Source organism: Canis aureus, chromosome 38, assembly GCF_053574225.1.
Source record: "Canis aureus isolate CA01 chromosome 38, VMU_Caureus_v.1.0, whole genome shotgun sequence".
In the NCBI taxonomy this organism is placed as follows: Eukaryota; Metazoa; Chordata; class Mammalia; order Carnivora; family Canidae; genus Canis; species Canis aureus.
This window is the reverse complement of record NC_135648.1, coordinates 10,642,896-10,670,653: the sequence shown is the minus strand read 5'-3', so window position 1 is coordinate 10,670,653 and position 27,758 is coordinate 10,642,896. Positions and strand designations below refer to the sequence as shown.

The window sequence follows — 27,758 nt, the reverse complement described above, 5'->3', positions numbered from 1 at the left end:
AAAAGTCTTTCTGGTAGGAAGCACCACTCAGCTAGAACTAGAAACAGCATGTTCTTAACCCACCCAGTTCCCTGATAAAAGTAATTCATCTGTTATAATCATTTATTCCTATATTCTTAGATAAGAATTATTCATGTGTTTTTAAATTTAAGCTTTAAATATTTATTTTTAAAATTTTTATTATGGAGTATAATGACACACCACACATATTTTTTAAAGTAACAATATTTTAAATTCTCCATTACTATTTTGAAGCCAAATATATCCGAAAGCTTTCATTAGCACACGACTGCTTGCACACCAGTATCTTCACCAGTTAAATGGCCATTGCCATTTGAGCCTGCAATCATAATGAACGTGGAAAATAGCATAAATCTGATGGATGGTGCATAATGCAAATATTTTATACTTGTTAGCTGTGTATGTGTGTCAGATAATTGTACATTTACTACTCTTGGATCTCAATTAATTCATTCAGGATGATTGGATATTAGTGAAAATAAAAAAATGCAAACACCATAATAATGTTACCTGAAAGGGTATTTCATTACCTGTAGAATGTAGGAGACATTTCTCTCATTAGCATCTTCTACTAAATTAGGGTTTTATGCTGTTAGAGTATTTGTGGCTTAGTCAAAGCTCATAAAATAGACAGTAGCCAATAATGGAGAGGAATGATTTACTGGCAAAGAGCCAAGTCTCTAAGTCCTTTTTTTTTTTTTTCTTACACTTGTGTAGTCAGAAATTACTTAGACTCATCTTTTCATTTCCTTCAGGAAAAAGAGAGAATAGATACATTTTTTAACATCACTGACTTTCTATAAAGAATAGATATACATTTAAAGACCTTTAACTGTTTATATCGGCCACTAAAATTTCATTTGTACCCTTCCAAGCACCAACTAGAGATACACATGTAACATGATTTTTCAAAAAAATATTTTTTTTCCTCCTGTTATATCTGCTAGATAAGGAAATAATTTTCGATGGGCTGCATTATTGACTTGGGTGCGTATTAGCAAATAAGATCAGAAACAGGAGTTAGTCTTAATAAATCATCCAGAATGTTGTGATATTACCCACCTATGATGATGGACAATGGCTACACACAGGTCTGAGAATACTGGATATTTCTGTGGGTTTCATTGACTTTCAGCTCATCAACCTCTAACATTGCAGCTCTGCTTACACAATACAGACATGTTGGACAAATGGACAGAGTGAACAGCCAAGAAACCAATATAATTTGAGTTTGGAATGATATAAAGGTTGAGAAGGAACTGACCAAGAATGACTGATAATTTGTTTACGACTTTTTATACCACAGTTTCAGTGGATTTGTCTAAAGCCAAAATATTTCATAGGTCTTAGGGTTCATAGCTCTTTTCCCTGGGGCTTTCTATATTTTTATAGGCTATTTAAATTTCATCACAAAACGATAGTCTTATTTTAAATACAATGTAGGCTACAATGAAGTGTAAAACATTATATTCTCATTCAAAAATACATTTTTAAAACATTTTTGTGTCTTAGAAATAACTTTAAGTAGCATATGCCTTAGCCATAACAGTGGTTAGCATCTGCATCATTTAGTAAAAGAAATCTCAGAATACTATGACATTTAAGACAAACTATTTTTAATTATGTATTTTTAATGTATATGGACAGTTTTGGCCTCAGTTCATGTAATTTAAGTTGAAAACTAGATTTTTGATTTTAAAATGTCGGAGATCTTACAAGTACCCAATGGAGGTATCATGCTCTGAATCACTAGTATGTGTTCAGTGATTATTTTACATAAAACACTGTGACAAGGAATTGAGTATACAAAGTGTCCTCAAACTATTTATCATCAATGATGGAAACAACCAAACAAAGAGGATACATCAGACCAAATAAAACAATGAGCTAAGCTTTTTCTCTGCTGGAATAACAGAACTTATTGAATGATTACTTACTTATGTATTGTCTTAAAAATTAATTTCTTATGTAATACATTATCAAACATATTTATAACCTGACAAATACTCTTTCATTTCACATAAGAATGTGCTATATTGATATTCTATGATGTTACTCTTTCAAAGGCTTAGGAAATACAAAGATCAAGAAAATAACCTTTCTAAAGAAAATTTAGTCACTAACACTGTTTTAATTCACGTCTTTTTATGCTTTAATGACAAGAGGACTTTCTGATAGCATCAATATCAGAAATCTTTTCTGATACCTTCCTCAGTTTTGTTTTGTTTTGTTTTTTAATCTCTTTGTTTAGCCTGCCTTTTATTGCTTCGTAGCAGCTTTGGTATTCAAGATCTTTCCTGTTTTTGCCTTTTTCCACATAATGAAAATTTACTCAGTTCTTGGGAATCTGCTGGTAGAAATAAAATAGCCCCTCTCCTTATACGTATATAAATAAAAATTTCATGGTTCATCCACTTGTGAACATAATCCCAAGTCTTAAAATTTTAGCACTTAGGTATTCGGTGGATGCTTCCCTGATGCCGTTCTAGTCAAAGCCTATGAGAATAAACATTATTTGTATTTTCTTAATGTTCAGTCCTAATTTGGCTTGATAAAATCCCAAAGTAAGGAACAGCTTTCCAAAGAGAACTATTTCACAAAGTCCAATTTAATTTGTTAGCAAAGTTAGAGGGAACGTATCTATAATATAGAAATAGGCTGTTCAATTTTTTCTTAGCTAACAAAAATGGCATATTTTCAGTTTAAATGAATTTTCTCCTCCACTTACAGATGTCATTTTTCAAACTACTCATGGAACAAGTTTAATACTCCTGCCATTCACCTGTTTCAAAACAACTGTTTCCTAGATCAGTATTATGTCTTTGCACAAACAAGCAAGTGGCATTAAGAGAAGCCTGTTTTCAGATTTCAAAGCAATCATATCTGCCAAACCCTATAGTAATGGGCGTTAATGTACACCATTTAGTGGACTTTTAATATCCCTATAATTTAGGGAGTTAAAAGGAGCAAAATATGGCAGAGAAGGAATTACAGTATTCCAAAATTTAGAACAAAATTGCTTTATTAAGTGCAAAAGATTTAGTTATAAGGAAGAGTGGCATCACATTTTCTACTGAATATGTTAAACATAAATTTTCTCATTTAACTACTTTTGTACAAATTCCTGAAGCTTTTATGGAGTACAATATTTCTTTGTTTTTATTTTTTTAACCTGTATACCTTGGAGGAATTTCATGACATTTTTAAGCAATAATCCACAGACATTATAAACCTAATTTCACTTTTTAGGAAGTTATAGAGCAAAATGAAGTTACTCATCAGATATTCTCCACCGAAAAGCTATTAGATATAACAGGATAATTCAGAAAGGTGACTAGATGCAGAATAAATTTCAAAATCAGTAACCTTTCCATAGAAGAGCACTAATCAAAAAAATGGGAAAATTATTATTCCATTCACATTAAGAATAAACACGTGTAAAAGGGTAAGAAATAAAAAAATAAAAAAATAATAAAAGGGTAAGAAATAAATACAACAGGATATGAGCTTTTGCAAAGCAAATCACATTTCCGTATGGTATATGGAAGAAGACTTGAAACCAACTGACTTATTCCTAGACAGTAAGATCTAATAGCTAAGTTCTCTTGAATTAATTTGTGAGTTAAAATAAATTTCATCAAAACTCAATGGGATTTTAATGTTTCACCTTTACAAAATGATTCTGTGTCTACCACGAAGGAGGATAAGCTAAGAAAACCTCTGTATGTGCAGATATGTGCATGCGTGTGTGTATACACTGTTGATCCTTGAACAATACGGGAATGAGGGATGCTCACCCTCATTCAATCAAAAAATCTATGTATAACTATTGACTCTTCCCAAACTAAACTTCTAACAGTCTACTATTGACCGGAAGCCTTACCAACAACATAAACAGCTGATGAACACCTAGTTAGTATATGTAGTATATATTGTATTCTTATAGTAAAGTAAGCTACGGAAGAGAAAATGTTATTAAGAAAACTATAAGGAGGAAAAAATACATTTATAGTACCATATTGTAAAATTTTCACGTACAAGTGAATCCATGCAGTTCAAACTGAGTTGTTCAAGATCATCTGTATATGTAGAGAGAACAATGAGAGGAGAGTTGAATTTTTATGTGTTTCTGGTTATGTTTTATTAAGCTAAGACACTTAACAAAGTATCATATTGGTTCAATGGTAAAGAGACAAATCGATGAATACATTAAGAAGTCCAAAATCTATCTACTTTATGTTAAAATTTAATATATGATAAGGGTGGTATTCTAAATCAGTGAAGAAATGTTAAACTCTTCATTAAATTGCTCTGGCACAAATGAGGCAAGGTATCAGTATCCTCATTTTACCATTGAGGAAACTGGAGCACAGAGAGGTTAGGTGACTTGCCCATAGTCACACAGCAAGTAGGCAATAGATCAAGGACTAAGCTCAAGCAGGCTCCCTCCGAAGTCTGAGCCCTTATCATGATCTCTTCCTAATATTTAATTTTTGCAACAATCCTATTTTACAAATAAAAAAACTGAACAACAGGAAAGTAACTTCCTAAGATTACATATCAAATAATTCAGGCCCTCAGACTAGTTATCTGACTCCTAAAAAATATTGTTTCTAATTAAATCTGAATTGACAACAATCTAGGTCTTTTGAAGTGGTCAGATTATTATTATTTTTTTGGTCAGATTATTTTCATAAAATAGTCTCATCGATTATTATTAGCTACCTAATACAGTGTTATTTCTAGTTTTTGGATAAACTGTGAGAAAGAGGAGATAGCTAACAGCATCCACTATGGTCTTCCAATTTAATAAAAACATGGATAAAAATTATTTTGATATTGCATAAAATTCTCCAAAACAGGCCTGGTTCAGATTTCACCCCCTTTGAGAATATTTTTGGGACTTTATTTCACTTCCATCCTCAACCTAATGATAAAATAAATTGTTCTCTCTTCATTATGCTGTTTTCCTTTTTTTTTTTTCTCCTCTATCTCTAGTTGACCACAGACCCCACTGGATTATAGTTATCTGTAAAAAATATTTTTGTTTCTAGATATCAGGGGTGAAGCAAGATTTATTTGTATTCTCAGGGAGTATTACAGTGCCTGTCATATAGTAGAAGTTCAACAAATATTTTGCATTGTCCTAAAACTGGTCATTGTATTAACAGAGTATCTTTCTATACAATACAAAACTAGAGGCTATTTGGAAATAGACAAGAACATTTGTCCTAATCTTCCATGATCTCCAGAAACCAAAGAGAGCTAAATAGAACATCAGAAATAAGAATTTTAAAATTTGGTTTCAAATCTTTGGTCTACAAGTGTTTATTGACCACCAAGCTTCATTTATCTTTTCATAAAATGGAATGATCCCAGGGTTTTTGTGAGCAGTAAATGGGAAAAGTTTAGTAGAAACACCAATTATAATGCCTACTATGTACTACCCATCAATGTTGTTTATCATTTTAACATTAATATAGCCATTTATTAAGCTATTGTAACATATCATCTCCTCTGCCAACCACTGTATGCACTATACCATCTAATCTTCATGACAACACTTCGATACAGCTAAAATATCCTCACTTTACAGGTAAGGAGACTGGAACTCAGAGGGGTCAAATGAGTTGCCAAGGTGCCATAGCTAGAAATTAAGAAAGTTGGAATTCCAACTCAGAAGTGCCTGATTACGGTTGCTGACTGTAGCCACTATATTTTTTTTCTATAAAAAAATATCTTTAAGAATTGCAAATCTCTATACTCTAAGAAAACTATGCTCTAAAACATAGAAAACTAAGAGATATAGATTTGGGGGAAGTGGTAATAAAAAAATAAAGACTTCTTAGATGACTTAAGTTTCACAGAACATTCTGGAGCTGAAAAAGAGCACATGCTACCAGAGTCAGAATTCAGAGAATAGGGCCACCTGGGTGGCTCAGTGGTTGAGCATCTGCCTTTGACTCAGGTTGTGATCCTGGGATCCTGGGATCGAGTCCTGCATTGAGCTCCCCGCAGGGAGCCTGCTTCTCCCTCTGTCTATGTCTCTGCCTCTGTGTGTCTCTCATGACTATCTAAATAAAACCCTAAAAAAGAAAAAGAAAAAAAGAATTCAGAGAATGCCTAATGACTTCCAATTTCTTTCTCTATTCCAGATTTTGTTTCTTAGCTATAAACTACTGAATATTTTCACATGAAAGTCTCAGAGACTCCTCAAACTCAACAGATACAGGTTTTCTGTCTTTGGAGTTCTTTCTGACTGGATTGTACCATTTTCCCCCTCCCTCCAACTCATTCTTCCCTCATCTACCTGACCTGAATTAAAATAATATTTACTGTCTGTTTCCAAACTAAGAAGATTGTGAATGCACTGACAGCAGAAAATTTGTCTTCTTCAAATTTTATGTTAGATTCTAGTACCTAGTCTGGTGCTTGGCTCCTAACAAAAAAAAAAAAAAAAAAATACAATTCCTATGTATGCATGTATGTACCTACCCACCTATCTAACCGGTCAATTGTACACAAAACTAACATCTAACCAATTTACAGATGCTTAATTATTTGACTCTGGGTAAACTGTTCTTTTTTTCATCATTTAATTATAGTTAATATATAGCTCACCTCAAAGAAATAACCCAAACTTTCTACCTAACTGCTGGTTAATTTTCATACTGAATAACATTTTAATACAAACGTAATCTTTAGGCAAAACGTATCCCTCTCATCACAATCCCTCCTCCATTTAAAAGTAACATTTACTTCTAAAACACTATAGAATTCTGTGTGATCACATGGGGAAAAATTTCTGTTGTTTATCTTTTTGCTTTTCCCCCTCTCCAAAGGAGTAAATTCCTTGAATTCGAATTCTCTGTTCAGAAGGTTTTTTTTTTTTTTTTTTTAGAAGTTGATTTTCTAAAAAGCTATCTACCTGTATTTATTTACCTAACAGAAAGATTTTGATGGCCTCTTTTTAGGTAAGGTCCTAAGGATCTTTTATAAGATATAAGACTTTGCTAGGTCTTAAGGATCAATTTATAAAACAAGATCTCTGATCTCGAGAAGTCCCCAGTGTATGAAGGCTGATAATGTCCACATTCTGGGAGGCAGCTTATGAGAGTGTCTAGTTCAGTGTTTGCTACATAGAGAGTACTTAATAAATTTGTTAAAAGAAATTATCAGAATACAATATAGTAATTACAGCCTTATCAGTTTATACAGAAATCACATTCAGCATCATCTTTGCAGCTAAAATTACTTTACAGAACACAAAATTCCAACAGATTAACTGACAATGTCTTGATTTAAAAAAAAAATAATATCTCTAACTCTCCGTGCATCTGACATATCGATTTTAATAAACCATAACACATTTTGGAGGGGGAAGCAATTAATGCCAAATTAAATAAGAGGTAACTGGTTGATAGAAGCAAATTCACAACCTGAGTAACTGCAATTATTTTGGGTATTTTATTTGTATCCTAATACTAATATCAATGAATTGTTTTAAATGGCTTTAAAGTAGCTAGGTGATTGTTTTGCCACAGATTAGGAAAATCATGGTTTATTGGCCAAGTCACTGACCTTCCAAGATCCTGAGCTAAAATCCCGTTAGCACAAGTTGTTTTAATGTGAACTTGATACGGAAACTCAGAGCCTGAGAAAGGAGATCTGAAAGGCACCTTTCTAAAAAACAATTGATTTGCTTCATTTCATTGAAATGGCTAATGCTTTGATGGTTCATATTTACAATGGCTTGTCCTGCTCTTCAATGGAGTTGATATGTTGGAGTCTTTAACACCATAAACTTGATCAGAACTTCCTCAGTAATAAACAGACTGGATTTAAGGGGTGTGCCCCTCCTCATCAGGCCTCTGGAGCCCATTTGCTTACCAATTTGTAGCTAAAGACATCGAGAATGGTGTTCTTCATGCTCAACTGCTTCAGGTAGTTGAAAATAGTTCTGGGAAGCTCAATATGCAAACTGGTTTGGGAGCCTGAAAGACTTCAAAGAGAAGAAAATTTGACCTTCCTTAGCAAAAGGCTGTTGCTCAGTTAAATTCATTTTTAAGTATGGAATTTCCATAGCATTCATAAAACACGTGAAGAATGTCTATTTTCCTTGTAAGTGACTTCCTAAACGACTCAGAAAATTAAAAGCTGGGATTCTAGTTTGCACATTTTCGCTAAATGCCAATTTTATTTCAAATTTTCACAGTGATTCATGTTGAATCCCGTGGTTGAAACACGTGGCCTGTAAAAAGTATCTCTCCTCCACGTTCTGTAACGCTGAGGCTGAAACTTAGCAGCTACTGAAGGGCCAGAGGTCGATAGGTTTGTTTTCCCTTTTCAACTCCACTCCAGAAGTGTCCTGGGTATATTTTCTTTCTTCACCTTTGAACAGCAGATTCGATTTAATCATGAACATATTAAAGCTATTAAATTAGGACAAAATGCTAATTCTCTCTGCCCCTTTTTTCTTTTTCTTTTCTTTTCTTTCTTTTTTTTTCTTGTTACTGTTGGAAGGTTTTCGCTGAGCAAGTATGTCCTATGGCAAGGTGCAGAATCTCGCACAGGTTACTTGCCTATCAGTTTGCAAAACAATTTTGCCATAGCAGCACCTGGATCCGCTATGGTGAGTTCAGGGTTAACATAATGGTCACCAACTAAAATTCTTACTAAAATTCTAAAAGATGAAAGAAGTCCATGGGGGTCACACCTCAGTAATCAGGAAAAGAAAATTATCTTCTGCAGGTCAGTCGAAAATCCTCAGCAACTAGTACCATCCCTGCCCCTCTCTACACGTGTATCCTGCCTACAAAAAGAATTCCATGCATTCCTTATGGAGAAATCCCAGGCCAAAAATTAAAGGATCTTTTTGTCCCTTAGTGGACTCTAACTCAGCTTCATACCCAGATTCCTATACAATCCCCACAGGATGCCAGCCCTATTTTTAGTGTACGTCTCATGCATTTAACCCGTTTCTCTTCATGATGAAAATAAATACCTGGCTCATAGGTTCTTCATGAATGTGATGGCAATCATGGTAATAGCATGATTAGTGGTAAAATTCATTTGTGCAGGAAACAAAAGACAAGATTAAATGATTTTATGTTGGGATTTCTTAACTCTTTTTAACTTGAATAAAAAATAAGCAGCTTGGGGATTAAGTCATCTTTGAAAACAAATCCAAACCTGTAAGATGGATCAGAAAGCTTTTAGGTAAAGGGGTTCAACAGCAAGGGGATATTACCAAAGAAGAACTGTACCAATTAAAAAGCAAAATCACATTTTAAATCAAAGTAAGCTGCAAAATTATAAATTTGTTTTGTTATTTTTAACGTATATTAGGTATTATATGAGTGGATATATGTATGAGAATAGCACATATGCTGCTTTCTTATGTTTTAGTTATCTAAATTACCCAGCAACTGATAAAACAAAAAAATTAAAAATCTCCTTGTTTCCAAATATTTTAATATTTTATGTTGTAATAATAAAACATGCAAATAATTTTTTCTCAATTGTTTTCTTTAGTAGCTTAGTTCCCAGATGAATGAGAGTATTTACATAAAGTAAAAACAAGGAGGATAATTAATTAAGCTAAAGTATTCATACTGATTTAATAATCTGGGTATTTCAGGCTCTATAGATACAAATATTATCAACAAAGATGAAAAATTAATTTGATGTCTCCAAATGTATATATATGTCTACACATGTGTTTTCATCTACTTATGTAATATCTCAATTCTATTAATAAATAATAGTCTGGAAAAAAACACATAAAATCCTTTTGCATTTCAACAACGGTTCCTAATCTCAGCAAAAATACTCAAGAAAATTATAAATTCCCTCCTGACTATCTCCCTGGATTGCTAGTTTACACTTCAGAAGTCACTCATCTTTCCAGTGTCTGTCTCAACTACAAAACTGGCCTAAAAATCTTTCCTTTTCTGTAGGCATTCTATATAAAATTCTCAGAGTAAAAATTATATATCAGGTACAAAATAATGTTGTTAGTTCTCATATTTCTTTGAAGAAGAATTAATGTGAACTACAACGTGCACAGTTACAAACAAAAGATGGAAGTTAAAAGAAAACAATAATCGATAGCTGTGAAATCCCAAAAGCCGTCAAATCCAATCAGACAAGGGAAGAGTTAAAATATGAGAACTCCCAAAAGCTTAGATGACTTTGGAAACACAGATCAAAAACAAAGAGACGGAAAGTATAATTAAGTCCATTACTGCTCAGTCAAATGAAAACAGCCATGACATCCTCTCTTATTTATGACACCAGCAAATAGCTCAATTCCACTCTTGGATATTGCTGTAGGACAGCAGTGGTTCCACAGCAGGTGAAACAGAAACAGGCTGCTAGAATTTATGTCACTAGGTCACGTGAGAGATGCAAGATTTATGCAGAAGTCCCATAAAAAATAAGTAGCTTTTGTATCTTATAACAATTCTTGTTCTCTAGCGAACAGAAGTCTGGCTGTAGCAACATCCGTGGAGACCTAAAATTTTCTAAACTACATTTAGAGTAATTAAAAAGTGTATTTACTTAAATATATATTTTATCTCAGATATTGGAATTTCCAATAACAATAAAAAATGCTTAAGCAGTCGAGCTGTTTATTACCATTTAGAAAATATACTTATGAGTTGTCCTCAGTAATCCATCAGTGTGGTACGTATTCACCATTTGTGTAGAAGGTGCAATAGAAATAGTAAAGGGACTGTTCAAATCACACACAGTACATCTTTTTAGGATGTTTTCTAATTATTCTTCACTTCTGTTCTCTCATCTTTCTGGTCAAATCTTGCCTTCTTAACCACTTTGTTATTCCCACTTCCTAGAACAGTACTTAGCATGTAGTAGTTACTCAGTTATATTTCTTTCAATCTATTATCAATGCCTAGAACAAGTACTTTATTTACAACAGATGCTCAATAAATATTAGTTGTTTGCCTGATTTTATTAGTTAAATAAATAGGTTTGCAGTGATAGAAAATCTCTTCTTCACTGCTGGTGGAAGTATGAATTGGTACGACCGTCTGGCAATCTATTTTTCACATTTTTGGTCAAGAATGTTCAGAGCAAAATAGTTTTTAAGAACAAAAAGAGAAGAATAGATAAATAGTGGTATATTCCTATAGGGCAATGTCACCGAATAGTGAAATGGTACCGACGATCCCTACACAGGTTATCACAAATGACTCTCCCAAATAAGATCCTGAGAAAACAAAACCCAATTGCAGATATTTATATAAAGTTTTGAAGCATTAAAGCAATAGTATGCTATATTATATACTACATGTTATGATTATTTATTTTACATCCATGGAAGTAAAAAGCACTACATTCAACAGAGTAGTTGCCTTGGGACATAGAAGGATATTTGCCTACAGTAACTTAGGACACTGGTCAGTCCAGATGTATTAGTAACTTTTTACTTTTCAAGCTGAATGGTGAGAAAATGAGAATTTTAATTATTATTATTCTTTTCACCTTTCTGTAACTCTATAAGAGTTTTTAAAGGAATAAGAAAATAACATGAACAAGGGAGTAGCTAATCTTCCATGGGATAAATATCCTAATTCAATTCTTCTTACCATCTCAAAATTATTAAGGATAATTCTACCTTGACTAAGGTTGGGTGCTGGCAGGAGGGGCACCCTTTAGTTCAAGCATGGCAAAGAGACTCAGACCCCAAATATGGAACCCAGGAGAGGAAAGATGAAACCTCAGAAAGCGAAAGAAATGACTTTCTTTAGCCAGGCAATAGTAATATGAATAGAAACCAAGATGGCCAAGAAGCCACCAAATGCCTCCTCTGCCAGCAATCTCAATCTTGCTTGCATTCTCTCTATAAATTGGGTGAACATCATAGTTTTCAGAGTAACTAGGGGCACTATTTAAAAAACACACTGGGACAAAAAATATAAACCAGAACTGTCCCAGATAAACCAGGCTGAAGAGGCACACCGTGACCACAACCACAATCGCCAGAAGCCCCATGGCAGTAACAGGTATCTCCACGTTAGTGAATTCTACGGAGGCAGATGGGGATAGAAGAAGAGCGAGTGTTGCTACACTGGGTTTCTAACATAGACACTTGATTTGAAGTGCTATTTTTAGATGAGCTGGGAAATAAATAAAATTCAGGTGGACCTAGAGAGAAGGGAAGAGAAATGGCTCTCTTTCATGGTGGCCCATCTGGAGATTTTGTCTAAAATTGACATTTGGGAATGGCACGTGAATGCATTGAATTTAGAGTTACAGTGACAGTTTTAAAAGCTTCAAGTATTATCTCTGGGGAGTGGGATAGCAGACAAAAGAGGACTAGTCATGTCAGTTTCCTTTGACATAGTTTGAGACTTTCTTTACCATACATGTGCATTATTTTTATACTTGAAATATTAAAAATTTAGAAAAATGATAATACTCAGTACTGACAAGCGAATGGGGTAAATACTAGTAATACCTAATATTTGCTGAGCATTTAATAAATGCCATGTGTTCAATGTTTGGTATAGGTTACGTCGTTCAGTCTTCACACCAACCCCATAAATTATCAGGCCCACATTCTAGAGGAGGTAACAGACATTGGGAGGCAATGTAATTCGTCCAAAGTCACACAGCTCGTGAGAGCTGGACCTGAGATTTGCACCCAGGCAATCAGACTCCAAAGCCCACCCTTTGAAATTATACTTTCATTCTGCCTTGCATTTGAACTTGATGCTGCAGGAAGTATAAACTGGCGCAAATTTTCGTATGGTATTTTGAAACATGTATCAAAACGCTTAGTGTACTCTTTGACTTAGAAATTACATTTTTATATATTTATGCTAAGAAAGCATAATGGTAAACATGCCTCATGGGATATGTCAAAGGGAGTCAGCTCAGCAATGCAAATGAAAGAAAAAAAAAGTCAAACCCATCAATAGGAGATTGAGTTTTTAAAATTACGAGATAGTCATACAATACAATATTCTCAATCTGTATCTATTTACCTGGAAGGTTTACATTAACAGTGTTATGTTGAAAAGGCAAGTTGTAAAACAACATGCATCTCTATTTTTGCAAGATATAAAAACGTCTAAACATAAACATGCAAAAGCAGTTTGGAAGGCTCTCCTTCGCAAAGCTTCTTCTTGGGAGACACTGTCTCTAAGAGCCTGGCCAAAGTAGTGCCTCTCCTGTTGACTTTCTGTGATGATTCTGTGTTCTTGGCCTTTGTAAAAGTGTAACATATACTCATTTGTTTGTTTTCTTGTCATTTGTGTCTTTAAAAATTTTATGCTAAGTGCAGAAACCACATCTGTATTGCTCACCGCTATTCACACAGGCCCCGTGGTACAGAATATGTGCTCCAAACAAGTTCGTTTCCAGGTGATTTTCATGTTCTACTCTATGCCTTCATTCAAGGTGTTCAAGGTAAGTAGTGCTTTTATAACTGGGGAGGAGGAACACTAAAGCTATTTTTAGTGTGTTTAACCAATCAATCAATTAATCAATTAGCAATGAAGAGTCAGTCCTGATGAAGTTAAAACCTCCTCTATATTTGCATCCACAAGACTTTTTCCTGCAGCCCTCTTCCTGCCCTGCTACTTTCTAGGTAGGAGCATTATTCCCTAGCCACCCAACATCCCACCACATGCTCTTTTCTGTAAACTTTTCCCCTTTTCTTTTCAAAGTTTCAAAGCATAAGTCTGTTATTCTCATTGAAAAATGTATGCCAATATTCATTTCTAGGGTAAAGGACAGCTACCTGCCCCCCAGGGAAGCAAGAGAATCTTCCAATCCTCATGGCCCTAAGTGGACCAGGGACAGCCAAGGGGCAAAGGCTACAGAGACAGGACCACTTAGGATTTGTTTAGGGTGTATTTTTTGTTCTGTCTTGGGAGTGCCATCAGGAGGTGGAAGCCATCGCTGAAAGGGCTGCTTTCCCTTTCATCTCCGAAGAGAATAGGCTGACCTCACCCCAGCCTCCCTCTGTCAAAGGAATAGTCATTCCATAAATATTTGTTGCAAAAAAGGAATGAAATAGTGATCCTGTAAAACATTCTTTTCATTGGTCTTGCTATGGCAGTAAAAGCCATAAAAACCATAACTGAAAAATGTAAGATTTGATAAATATTGAGTTTGGGGGAGAAAAAAATGTATTTATAAATTAATTTGTTTTCAATATAAGACCTTGTATGTAAGGTTCCAACACAGTGAATTTTTACAGTGAAGCTATAAACTCTAAAATGGGGATTATGAGTGTGGACAATATAATTTATAATACTTGCATAGCTTTCAATTATTCAGGTGCTCAAAGCCCAACAAATTGAATAATGAACAGGGGTAATGAATTGAACCCTGAGAAGGTGATAACAGAAAACACGGGGTAGTCACCAGGAGGAATTCACATACAGAAGTAGCCCTGAAAGAAATAAACTTGTTTGAAGGACACCTTTTCTCTTTCAAGCCAAAACATTTACGGAACAGTAATGCAAGTAGGAATTGCTTTTAAGAAATACCTGCGAAAGGCATAAAGCTGCTAAAATAGTATATTTCAGATGACCAAACAGAGAATTAGAATCATAAATTGGCCTGTTACATTCTCTGAGAGTGTCAATCCTCTATTTCATTATTTTTAACAACACTTGGGGAAGGGTGGCGGGGAGGGGGGATGGTCGGGAAGAGGCAGTCATATAAATTATTAAGCACCAGCGCTTTAGATTTAGGTTTGGAAGTGTGTTGATATTCTACAGATCCTAAAGCATAGAGTTCCTAACAGTATTTCATACAACACTGCAGATCGGAAATTTAAATAATGAAATGGCTTCTGAACTCGCTGTTCAGACCTGGGTTGGATGATGCATGTTCCTGTCTGCCAGTGAAGGCTCTGAAGAAAGGGTGCGTACTAAGCCTTGCACCAACTTCTCTGCTTCCAGTGATAGTGCAGGCCAGCGAAATGTGCACTCGGCAAAAATCCTAGAGAGATTTGAATTAAATACAATTAGCTAAAGTCAATAAAAGTTAATGATTCCCCTCACCCCTAAACCCACCACCATCACACACACCACTTAGCCTGCACCCGCATCAGCCTCCTTCATAAAGTGTATTTCTCAAAGCCAGTTAACAATGATCTGTCTTCTGGAATCTTGCAAGCCAGAAGCTAATACTGAATAGTAATTAGGGTATCGCCCAAACTAACTGGTTTCAAATCTCAGCTTTACTATTTTCTAGATGTGTCCTAAGCAAACTACTCAACCTCTAATCTTCAGTTTCTTTATCTGAATAATGAAGATGATAACAATACCTACCCCACAAGCTTATTGGGAGTATTAAATGAGATGATATACTCAAGACATTTAGGGTAGTTCTTGGTCCATGGCTAGCATTCAAATACTCTGAGCTATTATCACTGGGCTGAAGTTGCATTGCCCAGGGTTGGTTGTTTAGAAGTATTTGAGATGCTGGTATTTGGCACCTGTAAATATGAGTTCTAGCATTCACAACCACTATTGAAATGCTTACTGTTGGCTCGAGGCTACCAGTGATGACTGATGCTGCTGTGCCCTTAGAAATAATTTTGTAGCAGCAAACACAGAAGAGTTCACATGGACACCGAGTGCTTCTTAACTTTTTATGATCATGTGGAGGGGAAGACAAAAAGGGACGCATCAGTTCAATAAGAATCGTCAGATGTGTGTTACACCTGTTAAACTTCTCTGCCTGTGTAACTTGAATTTGATTGTTCTGATCCTAAAATATGGTTCTGCCCAGTGGACTTCATGATAATTAACCCAAATCTGTCCTGAAAAGACAAGGTCGACAGCGCACAGCTCTAAAAGCAGTTATTCTAGTGGGAGGATTTCATAGAAAATTCTCAGTGGTATCTCAGACAATAATTCAGAACGATTGAGGTGCATCAGGACTTTTCTCAGATCCAAATGTAAATCTGCTAGAACATCTGGAGTGTTCTGCATTTTGTTTTTGGTCACTCGTTAATCAAGAGAGCATAGAAGGTGACTATATATAGGGACCCTGAAGATCATCTGATCTGACCACTTCATATCAGAGACAAGGGAACCCGGATCAAGATGGAAGTTATGTTTCAAAGAGCCGAGATCCAAGTGGATTTTGTTCGTGGGTCATAAGCATATTCTCAGTGATGTGGATGTTCACGGAAATGTCCAGAAAACTTCAGCAGTAAATGTGGAGATAATAGATCATAACCTATAAATTCTTATTTAGCACTTTTACTTTACAATACTCAATGAATTGGGACTCCTGGGTGACTCAGTGGCTAAGCCTCTGCCTTCGGCTCAGAGCATGATCCTAGAGTCCTGGGATCGAGTCCCACATTGGGCTGCCTGCATGGAGCCTGCTTCTCCCTCTACCTGTGTCTCTGCCTCTCTCTCTCTCTCTCTCTGTGTGTGTCTATCATTAATAAATAAATAAAATATTTAAAAAAACAATGCCTAAAGAATTAATAGCCCTCCATATAGTAATACAAATCTGTGGCCATCAGTTTCTTTAGGATAAAGCTTAAGACACCTGCTCAGTAGAGTTCTCTTTACATACAGCATTTATATACATATACCAGGCATTTCATTTCTCCTGTTGAGATTGCTATTTCTCCAATCTTCAATTAAGTTTAAGATATTTAAGTTTGGGAACCTTTTTTAAAATCACCTCTAATAGGTGGACCACATTCATTGTAGGTTCCTGTTATAGACTGCTGAATGAATGAGTTCTAAGGGAAGCATTTCAAACTATTATAACTGATGGGCTATGAACTCTGAACTCTCAGAAACCTTGAAAAAACATTTCGTTTAAGGGTGACCTGGACCAACAAAAGGACAATAATTCACAACATGACCTTGGATAAGTCAATTAACCTCTTTGGGCCCAGGTTTTTTCACCTGTAAAGTGAAGGGGTTGGCCAGGATAATGCCTAAGGAGCCTTCCACATCTACCACTCCACGATTCTGTGTTACCTCATTACCATGGTTTCTCAGTACGGTGTTAGGTTATACCCGTCACCCCTTCTAATAGCTATTCAATCTTACTTCTAAAAGCCAGGTCCCGCTGGTGTCGGAGGGTGTGCTTCTTGTTTCTAGGGCACGGTGGAGAATTCAGTGGTGGGGAACAGATGAGGATCGATGCCCCTGTTATGGCCACAGCTGGGAAGCAATTTCAACCCTGTGCAGAGGGACATTTTGCTCTAGGGCTGGGAGCATTTGAGATTGGAGGGAATGACCACTGGTAGTACAATCCCAACACAAGAGCTTTGTGTTTGGGGATGTTTTTGCCACTGTGTCATTCTCCTCTAATGGGTATGTGGTCTGAAAAAAAAAAGTGTATCTCTTGATCTGCTAGCATTTGGAGGCTTCCTTCCTGTTCAGCAAAGTACAGAAATGGGCCTTATAAAATCACAAAAAAGTAGATACCCCCCCACCTTTGCACTCTATCCCTAGTTTTGCACTCAAACTGAGATTTATAGCCAGCATCAGGACTCTTATCCTACCTCCCTGGAGTTCTCAGAGTGTATAGAGATTTATAAAGAACCAAACTCCTTCCCAAATCATAAAACTGGCATGAAAAGAATGCCTCTGTAGAGGGGAAGTAAAAAAGAAGGCAAGAAAATTGGTTTGGGTAAGAGTAGTGTGAATATTCTACTAAAAGAAAAATTATTAGGTAAGAATGTAACAAAAGAAACAGCTGGAGGCAAGAAAAACAGGGCGACTCTATAGCCATATTAAAGATACAAAATGCTGCACACTTTTTCAGTTGAAGATAAGTTTGAAGGTTTTAATGCAACAGGTTTCATTGACAAAGTAGGGTTGCAAATGGCAGTTGCCTCCTTGGACAAAGCTTCGACTTACCCAAAAATCTAGAGAAAGAAAAATGCACACAGGAAATCCCCTGAAATGACCATATCCTCCTCACCACACAAACCCCTCTAAAATGTTTCCTAAATTAAAAGGTTCCCCGTTAATACCTTATTAATGTTGAGAAATGAGCTGCAGGAATAAGCAAACCCTTAGAAAAGCAAGCCTATTTGAAAGAGATGAATAGAACACAATTTCTTAGTGAAGACAATTTCCAAACTGAACACCTCCAAATTGAGCCATTTATTCCCTCAATAAAAACTCGAGGAGATGGGGCACGTGGGTGCCTCAGGTGGTTAAGCATCTGGCTTGATTTTGGCTCAGGTCGTGATCTCAGGGTTGTGAGATGGAGCCCCTGAGTCAGGCTCCGAGCTCAGCGTGGAGTCTGCTTGTGCCCCTGCTTGCTCGCTCACTCTCCTTCTCTCTCTCAAATAAATAAATAAATAAATTAGATAAATAAATAAATAAAATATTAAAAAAAAAACGAGAAGACAACAATAATAATGAATGTAAAATTCCTATCTTTAACTAGATTATTACAACTATGTCTGCCTGAGACAGCAGAAGCCTGGAATACTGGCTTTTCTTACAAGTTAACTATAAGCAAGGACATTAGCCTCTCCAAATCTCAGTTTCCTCCTATGTAAAATAAAAGTAGTAGTATATCTTGAATAGAATGCTGTGGGACTGAAGCCAATTACTATACATAAATACCTGGAACAGGGCTTGGAACATAGTAGGATCTCCATAAATGATAGCGAGAATTGTTATTATTACCACCATTATTCCCCTGGGATACCCTATGTCCTGTTAGCTACCTCCTGCTCTTGTACAGATAGTTCTATTTTGATGCAGATTTCAAGCACAAGGGTGATTATATTATCTCAAGAGTAAATCCTCTTCTTTTCTTCTTAGTTTCATCACTGCAAAATCATAGGAACAGGAACCGCCACACTCAGCCACACTATGGCCCAGCCATTCAAATAATCCAACACCAACAAAGAATTAACAGCAAATTGTTAGTAACAATGGTAATTGTTAGCATTTATTGAGCTCTTAGTATATGAAGTCTTGCTAAGGACTATTTATGGATTGTTTCATTTAATCCTTTCCAAAATCCCTATGAAATTGACTATTTTTATCCACATTTTCCAGATGAAGGATGGCAATGCAGTGGGGAGTTGCTTGAGAAAGATGCATTTCCTTGCCCAAAGTTTACACAAGCAGTCCCTCTTATGAGAAAGTTTTATGCTTTAAAAAAGGTATGGAAGGTCTACTTCCCTTCTGAAAAATCATAGCATTTTAGAAATTTAGAGAAGGATAGAATTTGGGGAGTCTAGTACAAGATTTGAGAAAGTAGGGACCTGAAGTGTCCTAACCACTTAAACAGTAAAATCTCTGTTTCTGGAGCCCAAAATATACACGCTTCAAAGTTCCTCAAAATGATTTTGATGATTTTTGGGAACCTTCGCCTATTCTATATTTATGGTTCTAACATACATGAATTTTTTTACATTCTTTCTTGACCAATTTGTATTTCATTCTGGGGTTTTCTCATAGAATACTGAATCTCCCAAATTAATTATTAGATAACTGAAGTTATAAAAAATAATCTTTAAATTTTGCTTGAAATTTATTTAGGCTTAGTTTCAAATGGTGGCTTCTCTTTATAGTATTTCTGGCTTTATAAAGATGTTCAGATTTATTTATTTATCCACATTATTGTCCTTTTCAGAGGTGAAATTTTAATGACCTTATTACAGATAATTTTCTCCCATCTCATGTCCTCAACCATTTTAGTCACTTTTTTCTGACACTTCCTTAGTTTTGAAGATTGTATATTAACGATTCCCAATGAATTGTACCTATCAATATCCAGACTTCTGTTAGTTTCTTTCTCTGTTGTCTCTGGACTTGGCCGTGACTTGCTTTGGCCAATAGGATATCGGCAAACATGAAGACAGAGCAGTGTAGCAGAGAAAGCTTGGGCTTTGAATCAGCAAGACCCAGGTTTAGTTCATAGATCTGCAATATGTTAGCTGAGACAGTGAAAAAATGATTTGATTCCTCTGGTCCTCGTTTGGAGAAGTAGGTTGCAGTGGTAGAATGAGACCTAGCTTTGAGTCATAAAATAAAAATTTCCCATTTCCTAGTATCTTAAAAAAAAATCATTAATACTTTAGTGCCTAGACATTCAGATGTTTTTCTGAAAACCTAAAGTGTGCTGTTTTGTAATTTGCTTTTTATTCACTTAAAAACATAGGGTGAACAACTACTTTTCTATAAATAAATTCCCAAGACTGTTTCATTAATAGCTGTGGCATATTCCATTGTATGGATGTATTACAATTTATTTACCCAATCTTGGTGTTCACATTAAAAAGTAGCTGCATTTTGTTTATTTGCCATATACAAATCAAATCAATCATCAGACTTCAACAAAGAAAGATTTCTTATTGACTTTAATAAACATCTTCAGTTTGTAAATGCCATACTGGAAACTAAAATTATGGACCTGGTCATTAAATATACATTTGGCTTGTATCTTACCAGTACCCAAGTCCCTGGCTGGAAATGTTTGTTGACTAGAGGAGTATATCAATGCTCTTGCTCTAATGGCCCTCCTATGGCTCTGGAAAACAAATAACCTAGCTTTGTCCCAGAGACAGGCACTGCTGGGACTATGAAGAAACTAAGTCTATTTTTTCCCCTTCCTTGGACCCATAGAAAAGCATATTTTCCAAAGCCAATTTATAGCTTGTAGGCAAGTAGTGTTGGATGGAAAGGAAGAGATGCTCCTATACCGAAGCAAGTTGATCCAAGCCAAGAGAGAGTTGGAGGAAATGCTGTTTGGCCTTCTGGACAACCCCTGCCTTGAGAAAGAAGCAAGTGACCTACAGAGCCAACCTCATGAGGAGCATCTGTTTTTATAATAAATCTCTTCTTCAAGCCTGACTAAATCATGAGGGCTCCCTAACAATTCTTTAGAGAGAAAACCCAAAATAAGGGGACAGTATGACACAACAAAAGGCTCTCAGAAGTATATAGAAATGAGACTTAAAGCCACAGCACCAATAACACATCAGACACTCACTGACTGTGGGTCAGGCATGATACTTACTGTTTCACACACATCTCATTTGATTCTCACAATAACCCAGGATGCATGAACTAATATTACCATTAATTTTTAGAAGAAGAAACAAGCTCAACAAGGTTAGTGCCTTGCCTTAGGTGTCATAGGGAAAAGAGAAAGCTGGAAGTCTGGTGCCTGAGTTGATGTGCGTACTCTCTACTGTCCTGACTCTCCAAAGCATGAACCTCTCTTTTCCAAGATAATCCATTTCACTCCACCTTGATCCCTGGATTGGATTACTATGTATTTCAACCTCACCCTTCCCTGGAGAATAATTGTGAATGTTGTTCAAAATCGCCTATGTGTGCTAAACCAATACCACATGCATATTTGTTCTAGCGTATCCCAAGATTGGATCAAATTGTTCCTCCAGGGAAATCTTTGTTCCCGTATATCAGTATCTTTATTTGATGGAAGTTTTAACAATAATAATATTATGGCTCATCCTGTCCTATATAATGAGCATGCACTCATTCATTCATTCATTTAGAAGATATTTATTTGCATTATAATTTAGTGATCAAGAGTGCAGGCTCCAAACCACACTACTCATGATGCAATATTCGTGTTACCATTCTCTAGTTAGATGATCTTAGATAGTTGGCAGTGTCTACACACACAAGGGGACCATTTTATGAAGGCCTAAAGTAAATTGTCTAATCTAAAGTATTCAGTCATTTATCTATCAGTTTTTGTTGTTTGTTCTTTTTGCAGAAGTTAGTATGCCTTAATTTTGTACTGCATTCTGAAGTTCCAGACAATACCTCCGCAAATTCCATGTAGAGTTCGGTTTCCGAACTTAATGTCTCTAGTTGCCTCGGAGTAGTTTTAGTTCTTCAGTTGAATTCACCATGTCTTTTATGTTGATACTATGTGAGGATAATTTGAAATTATGAGTATGTGAAATGATGATCATCAAGATTGGAAACAGAAAGAGAGAATCTAGAATGGAATGCTGTTCACTTTAGTCATTTACCTTGTGAAAACTGGTGTCACCAGCCTTTTCAACAATTCAGAAATTCAGCAGGGAGGTCTGTAATGCTGCTAGGAAGAATTGGTCTGCCATCTGTAGAGCCCTGGCTCCCCAGGCAAGTGTGAGATTTCTCCTTTCAGGGATTTTCTCACTTATCAGACATCAAGTTGGAGGGACCTTTGTAGACCTACTGAAATCCCCTTCCATTAATCATAGTTTTCATAACCAGGAAAGCATAATTATGCTGTAGAGATACTTATTTTATATTTTCTGTATCAGAGGAATAGGCATATAGATGAACTCTGTCCAATAGAAATAAGTGAGAGCCACATATGGTAATTTAAAATTTTCTAATAACCGGGCAGCCCCGGTGGCGCAGCGGTTTGGCGCCGCCTGCAGCCCGGGGTGTGGTCCTGGAGGTCGGGGATCAAGTCCCACGTCGGGTTCCCTGCATGGAGCCTGCTTCTCCTTCTCTTTCCTGTGTCTCTGCCTCTCTCTGTGTGTCTCAATAAATAAATAAAATCTTAAAAATAAAATAAAGTAAAAATAATAATAAAATAAAATTTTCTAATAACCACGTTGAAAAAGGTAATTCACTTTAATATTATGTTTTATTTAACTCCATATAACCCTAATATTATCATTTCATTATGTAATCAATATAAAAATTATTAATGTGGTATTTTACTTTTTTTATACTAAGTTTCTATTCTAAGTAGCCATCTTTCAAGTGGCTAGCCATATGTGGCTAATAGCTATCTTGTTGAGCAATAGACTCTAGGTTATCAGAAAGGGGCTGCAAATCATTAAGGGTAAGTTAAAACAAAGTGCCTTCTGAAGACAGGCCAATTTTATTTGACTCAACATTTATTACTTTCTACTGAAAGACTAAACTACACACACTAAAGATAAAAGCTCTATGTAAACAGAAATCTACCCTCAGTTGATGAAGACAAACTCTAATGAAATTTTTTTGCAGTGTCAAAGGTCAAGGCTATTTCTATAGATCGCAAAACTACTCAAGATTTTTGTACTATAATTAACAAATGCTCCATAAAACGTTAAAAGTGAGTCACAGGATTAATAGTAGAATAGTTATGTTTAAGTCTGCTTCTTATATAAAAATAATTTGTGAAGCAAAAACTTTTATTATGAATATCTATTAATTATACAATTCTATTTATAGGAAAAAATTAAGATGTATAAAATTATTAGTCTATAGGGAAGTTTACTTCATCACTGTGTATAAGAAAATAAAATTATAAACAATATAAATGTCCAATAGTTAGAGATTGGTTATATAAACTATGACATAATTGGGTATTATTCAAATATCTAAAATTATTTTGTAAATAATAACGACTACAAAGATATTTTTATATTTTGGTAATAAAAATAGGTTGTTTGTAAATAAGTTACTATTTTTAAAAAATGTATATATGCATAAAAACTAAAAGACTATTCACTGTGATATTAATGGCTGTGAATGGCAGAAGTACAATTAATTTTTCTTTTTCGCATATTTGCATTTTCTAATTTTTCTGCAATAAATAAAAGTTATCTAATAACACAAAATTAGTAATTTTTAACACAAAAATGTATATTTATCTTTTGATTATATATTTTTTAAGATGTTATTAATTTATTCATGAGAGACACAAAGAGAGAAGCAGAGACACAGGCAGAAGGAGAAGCAGGCTCCATGCAGGGAGCCCAATGTGGGACTCGATCCCGGGGCTCCAGGATCACGCCCTGGGCTGAAGATGACGCTAAACCGCTGAGCCACCCGGGTTGCCTTGATCATCTTTTTAAAAAACTTGATCTTCCTTGGCCTGAGAAACCCAAATGTACAATTTAGAATTTAGAGGAAATGATTACAAAATTCTAGCAAGTCAGTTGCGTGAAAAAAATACTCTCTCTAGATTCAAGGATGTCAGAAATCCATACCCACAAATCAGAGAAAGTTTACAAAAACAAATCCAGTGTGAGGAAAAAATTCTTTTCATGGGACCTCATTTAATTTCAATCAACTAAACAGAATTTAAAAGAAGATCTAAGATTTTCATAATTTGGGCCAGCTCTCTTGGATTCTAAGGCAAGAAGAAATAAGATTTTCTAATGCTCTTTGGTAACTTGATGCTGACTACAGATCCTTATGACCAAAATTATTGCCATCTGCAACATATATGTTTCCTTAATGTATAAAGTCACAGGGGCCTCTTCTAAAATAGTCATCTTAATTTGATTGACAATTTGTATGTTTGTGAGTTTTCCCCTTATTTCCTGTAACAAGCCAAATTCCAAAGAACAAGATTCACTTTTACCTAAATGTGAAATAAAAGCAATAATTTGTTGATACTGATAATCTGTCAAATCATCAAAAAGAAAATATCTACATCTACAGACAGAAGAAAATCACCATTGAAATTCTAAACACACTTGCATCATTCATTGCATTGGATCTTATTCACTGCATACTGTTTTCTTTCCAAGCTAAAAGAAGTGGAAGCAAGGCTCATTGAATGCTACATCAAAAGTGAGGGTATTGGCAGTTTCTTCTCGAGTTAAACATGCAAATATTACAGCGACCCAATGATGCCACTCTTTGATATTTATTCAATAGTAATAAGAGCATATTTTCAAAAAATTATAAAAGAACATTCAAAGATTTGGCAGTAATCAACTAGAAACACTCCAACTCACCATCAACAGGTGAATGGATATTCATACAATGAACAGCCCTATGGTGACACCTACATGATGTTGTATAAAACAAGACATAATTCAAAATATTTGGCAGTAGTGGGAAATGAACTAGAAAGAAAAAAATGGGGAAGTCTTATAGATAATTGCTGATTGAGATGATGGTTATATGAGTGTATACTTTTATCAAATGTCACGGAAGTGAGAGCTAAAAACCACTGCATATACAAAAAAGAAAATATATTCAAAATTCTATAAAAACTTTTAAAAAGAAACTAAAAAAACTTTTATTCAGACAGTAGTTACTCCGTGTTCTTGTGTGACAGCACTCTGTGTCTTTAACCTATTTTACAGATACTTTAACTGTTCCCCCACCGTCCCAAATCATGCCGAGGATGAACAACGAATGGTCTCTTGATGATCATTTCCACTGAACAGCTAATATTAGCTAAAGATATGGATGGGGATTTGCAGTCCACTCACACTTCTCCATCATTTCTACAATAGTTTTTTTTTTCTGCAGGTATTCAATGATGACAAATGATTTTTCAAAGGGTAAACAATTAGTATATAGGATTCAGCACATTAAGCAGACTTCATGGTCTCTTTATTAATCTTGAACTTGACAATTTTTGAAAATTTTGAATCAATGGGTTTCTGGTTACTTTCCAATGACATTTAACAGTTAGACTTAAGAATACAAAAGAAAGCATTATAAGTTTTATCCAAAGTGATTATGGCCATCATTTGAATAAAATACAGATTTTGCAAGCTGTAAAGCATATCATTACTACACACTGGCCTAAGTAAGGTTTGGTTCACAAACTACAGAGCTCGAACCAAGTCATTAAATCTATCTAAAAGGGCCTCATTTGAGAAGCAATAAAATTTTTAATCATTTTATTATTAAAAGAGTGTTTAATATGTAGCTAATTAAATGCCAAAGGCAGGTTATCTGAGTTTAACCTTCAAAAAGAAAATGATGTATCAAAGTCTGCCTCTGGCATCACGGGATAGAAATGTCATCCTCATAATCATTGCGTGACAACTAGCTGGTGGCCTTTTCTAGAGCTATAGTTAAATTACCTGATTAAATTAATAGCCATTTAGATGTTTTAGGAACTGCACAGACCTATACTAAATGAAAATTAGGTCCATTACATTTTCTGAGTGGGCTAGATAGACCCTAAAATAAAACACGTATGCCATTGCCCACATTACTTAGATTAAGCAATTAAAACCTCTTTCTAAAAAGCGACTAATTCTCTATGAAGTACCGACAACTGGATTTACACTAACGACCAGGGGTAAGTTTTTTCCTTCTTACTTCTCCCTATCCTTGGACAAATTCTCTGTGTTTGTTTATCCCAAAATAAAAGATTAAAACGTCAACATATCACCTAAATATGTAGCTAGATAAAACTATTCGTTATTATATTTCTGGAAGAGAATGAACAATTGACAATTCTAGGAAAGTAAAATTACAAAGTAAATTACAAAGTAGAGTAGAAAATCATCCTACTTGGGATCACTGAAGCTTCCTAGGAGACATCTTTCCAACTATTCAGTCTCAACTACTTGGAATGAATACAAAAGGAACTCATGCATTGTTCCTTTCTATGAAATCCAGATGCTCACATAAATATATCAGAAAAACACAAACAGCATGTTATGCTATTAATTTATTTAAGAAGCAAAGTACTATTTGGTTCATATCTCTACAGTTGCAAATGAATATAGATCTAGTATAAGTTTTAAGAACAGAAGGTTTAGTCACTGCTATGTCCCACGTACCTAGACTAGTGTCTAATATGTAGTAAGTATTCAACATTTTTTGAAGACAAGCCTGAAATATTTTCTCAGTTTTAATTAACAACATTTATTTAAAAGTCATATTGAAATGTCAGAAGCCTTTATTTTGACAGCATGTTATAAAATTAAATATTTGGCAAGGAATTTCTTAGTCCAGTGCCATTTTGCATACAATGTAATAGATGAACTGCCATCCGTGTGGTAGCTTCCTTTATTGATAATTAAGATTCTGCTTAACTTAATTTCATCTCCTTTTATTTCCTACTTAACAAGGATATAAAGCTGTATCTTATTCATGAACATTAAGGGGTTCAAAATAAATACAAACTCTTAAGAATACTTATTCTCAGAATCCTCCCTGTGACCACAAAACTTAGATCTACTCTTTTTGGTACTGTTTACAGATAAATTCTGTCTATGCCATGTTCATGATGTTTCTAACATTAAACTGAAAGAACCAGGGCAGCATTGATAAGAATGTGTGTAAACAAACCACTGTTGGGAAATCTACAATACTTTTCACATACCCTGGTTGAATGTGTGTCAATTTTTATTCATTGAATCAACATTTACTGGGGGCTTACAGTATGTCTGCCTTGTGCTAAACTCTTTGTAGAAATACAAAGATGAATAAAACAACCACTGCCTTCACTCTAGTGTATAAATAAATAACCAACATTGATTACAAGAGAATATGCATGAGCAATATTAGAAATGTGTACAAAGCACAGTGGCTATAGTGAGGCAGAAATGATGAACTGAACAGTCTTATGGAAGCAAGTTGGGAAGGAAGTCACAAAAGAGAAGATTTTCGGAATTGTCTTAGGGCAAAATTACCAAGAAGAAAGGTTTGACCTGAGGATGTCAAATCTAAAAAAAATACCATAAAAATGATGAGTAAGACACTACATGAAATTTAATACAAATCCTTCTTAGAAAATGTCAGAATTTGATTTAATGGATTGAGTTTTTTACAAAGTTATTTACTGGCATGTCAAAAACTAGTCCAATTTTAATGCATTCCAAGCACTTTGTGATTTTTCAAAGTTACTACAGAAAAAATTCCTACAGAGGAACATCACAGGACAATTTCACAACAGAGAAGACAGAGGAATGTTGTTATGTTTATATCAATGAACAAAAATAAAAACTTAATACTTCCACAAGTCCATAGGCTTGAGAATCTATTTTATTCATAGCTTGCAATGCCCCACTGATCCCA

General features: G+C 35.1%; 1 protein-coding gene across 1 annotated transcript in view; it reads right to left on the bottom strand.

Annotated features, from left to right (window-relative positions):
• Positions 1-665: 665 nt before the first annotated feature.
• Positions 666-27,758, bottom strand: part of LOC144307134 (uncharacterized) — a 64,795-nt gene continuing 37,702 nt past the window's right edge. Inside the window, exons 5-7 of the mRNA XM_077886664.1 lie at positions 14,877-15,006; positions 7,912-8,023; positions 666-6,107 (exon numbers count right to left, since the gene is read on the bottom strand). The gene's annotated coding sequence lies outside the window, so the exon portion shown is untranslated. The remainder of the gene's footprint in view (positions 6,108-7,911; positions 8,024-14,876; positions 15,007-27,758) is intronic.